This window comes from Pinus tabuliformis, chromosome 2_2 (genome assembly GCF_031772625.1).
Source record: "Pinus tabuliformis cultivar Carrire ecotype Pingquan chromosome 2_2, CPIR1, whole genome shotgun sequence".
Lineage (NCBI taxonomy): Eukaryota > Viridiplantae > Streptophyta > Pinopsida > Pinales > Pinaceae > Pinus > Pinus tabuliformis.
The window spans coordinates 534,634,368-534,637,793 of NC_142300.1; positions in this window are offsets into that span (position 1 = coordinate 534,634,368).

Consider the following 3,426-nt stretch of genomic DNA (forward strand, 5'->3'; position numbering starts at 1 on the left):
TCATCATGTTGAAATTCAGTGTAGTTACTTCATGTAGCTGATTCTGCTAGCGTTTTATTTCTTCATTGGAGTCCGAAGTGCAGGAACTCTCATGATCCCACATAATTCGTCCATCCGCTATGGGATTCACCCAATCTTGGTCTTGCGCTGTTATCTTATAGATACAGTCCAGGTCATCATCACTCTCATAATCACGAACAAGTTCAGTATAGCATGATCCTTCAGCAACATCGAGGGGTATTATTATGCGCAACAATTTCTTCTTAAAGATCATCTTTCGCTTCTTAAAATTTATTACCCCATTCATATCAGTAGCCCAGTCAATTCCCAGGAGTACAGGGTAGGTATTGTTGTCATCCTCTATCCCTATTATCTCAAAATCCTCCAGCATGCTCACTCCCTCAATATCCATGGTCACCCCCTACAGCCGCCCCATGGGAATGATTTTCTGCTGATTCGCCATCCTTAGCTAAATCAGAGACCATTGCAGTGTTGGTCTCCCCATTTGCTCCCAAGTCTACTTTGGTAGGACATTCACATCTAACCCCAAGTCTAAAATGACCTCATCCATTTCATACCCTCCTATTGTAAGGTCAGTCTCATCTCACGTCTCGTCCTTGTTTTATGCTTGCCAATCCTTCGTACTATGCGCGGCTCACCTGGTGCAGTTCCAGCGCATCTATTGATGAGTTCTTGTAACCCTTTCACAACCTTACTATCATGCAGTAACTTCATACAAGTTTCCAAGAAAGTTATGAGCATACAGGGTTCCATCTATGGCTTAGGCTTATCCTTGCTTCTTGAGGTGGAGGCCTCAGCGAAGCTCTTCTTAGCTTCCATTAAGGTTTCATGAGCGCGCTCCAAATTGAACTCAGCCTCTTTCACCGAGGCCTTGCGAACCCATGTACTATATTCTGGCTGTTTCCCCTTGTCATCTCTCATCGCGATTCCACTTCTGAGTACTATATTTACATTTGGATATTCCTCGCGCGGCTCAGATCTCATCATCTGCAGGTTTTGAGTTGGCGGAGTTGGTAGTGCCTCTTTATCACATATCTTAGCTATCAGTGTAGGACAATCTTCCATTTCATGATCAAACAGTGTGCAATACTTGCATGACGGACGCATTGGATTAGTGCAATCACGGGCATAGTGTCCCGATCCTCTGCAATTGTAGAAATCAACTATCCTTGACCTCTAGCAGGTCCTTCTCCACCTCAGCCTCATCCGCACCCCTAAAATCCTATCTGCACCATCCCTGCATTCTGGTCAAGGGGTCGCGTTTCAGCCTGAACCCTATGGGTGGGAGTTCTATCCATCATCAATTCATAGGTCCTGCAAGTATGCTCATCATGTACTACTGACCTACAAAAGTTGCAGAACAGTTTTGCGGAGCTTGTACATACTTCTGTAGAAAGTGAGAGTTATCCGTGGCATGTTTTCCGACTACCTGGTAGATAACACACCATAATGTAGGCCCCGCACTAGGTCTTGCCTGAGATTCTGGCCTTAAAGGCATCGGTCTTCCTCCTACAATGTAATTTGCAAAGACCGGGCAATGGTCTTTGTCATGACCTTGGCTCTTGCATTTCAAGCACCATACCTCCTCACGTACCTCTGGTTGAATTGTCCTGTCCTACTTCAGACTTTGCATCTCAAGGCATAGATTCTTCAGTTGTGCATGGATTTGCTTAACTCCTAGATTAAGATCTTGAATTGGAATCTCATGTAGTCTCATGGATATCTCCAAGGCCTCTGCCTAAGTTGTTATCTTATGTTACGATAACGGACTCCTTAAGTGTGGCAGTAGCAAAGCCACAAACCACTCGTGATGTTGTCCAACTGTGAAATTCATGATGGCTTCACAGATTGTACATTTCAGCCTCTGATCTCATTCCCAAGGCGTCTCTCCTGGTAGCATAACGATATCTCTGAATCCCACAATCGACTACGACTCAAATTTAGGCCTGCTAAATTCCCTGTTTAGTTCTGCACAGATGTCTGCTACTCTTGCATTTGGGTTATTGTTAAAGTACTTAATATACCAGGTTAGCGCGTGATCTTGCAGAGCACTAACCAATGTCTCCTTATTTATATGATCATTTGTAACACCTTCAGCTTCCCATACAGCCCTCACAATGAACCATAATTGGTCTGGGTCCTCATTTGCCAAGCCTTTGAACAAAGGAAACTTCATTGTATTTGCGATACTGAACCTCGATGGAGGTGGAGGAGATGGTGGTGAAGTCAGAGGTCATGTGGGTGGAGGTGGTATTCGCGGGAATCCTTGTCTTATTAACTGAATAACACTTCATAGAGAAACGTTTGCTATCTCTTCTTCATCTCTTCGTGGAGGTGAGATCAAGGGGCTATACTCTGGACCCTTTTTTTCTTCATTCCTATAAGTTTTTTGTCTTAGCGTAGTCCTAAACATCAAAGTAGCTGTATAACCCATTTTTCACACAACAAAATTTTAATCCAGGTATTCAAATATTTTACGTACTTACCTCACGGTCCTTTGTAAAAGCACCACTCCACCTCACTATAGCTAGCTGAGGTGTCGATTGTGAATTCAGTCACAAATCCTCCTATGACATGATTGAGCTAGTGATTAATAGTGCAAGCGATCTTATCCTTCGATGCTTCTAACCTCGGCACTAGCTCTGGGGTCCACACAATAGGACCGTCAAGTTTCCACCTTCCTTAGCTATCTGCTAGCTTTGTGATCCACTCATATAGCTCAATAGGGAAAGAGTAGAAAAATATCTCGTGGATCTCTGTATATAGGTATCGGTCCAACCACTATTCCTTTGTCAGTCACGGGTTTCTATTCTCCTGTGCTACGAATTCGTGGATCTTTCTATCCAACTAGTCTCCAATCTCCTTCTTAGTTGGATTCCAGTGATACGACATCACACATCTCTTATGCAGATTATGGTCCCGACAATAGAAAATTTTTTTGGTTTGAGGGGGCATGACCCAGGTTCAGCCTTAATTAGCGAAACAAATCCCTACATTATTGGTCCTTTTGGCATCAGTCCACGAAGTGCATACTGAAGTCTCACTCGAAGCAATATGGGAGGATGCTGGAACCAAGTTTTCACACCCTGAGATGGTTGTGATGTCATTTGATCTCTTCTATCCCTACCTTCCAGCCGATGATCTCACTCTAGAGCTTGTAAGACAAGCCCTCTATTCCGGCTTTCAGTACCTTCACGAAAGTATACAATCAGCCTTCACATAGCCCTAACCTGAGGCTCAGGTACTTTTGCGTTGCTTTGGCAGCACACTGTGTAGATTCCTCAATTACCCTAAGTGATTTTCTTATTTTTTCGAATACTTAAGTTTATCACCGCATAATCATATATTCATAATTGTGTTTAATTATCCAACATAACTGTATTCATTCACGCAACATAGAAGCAT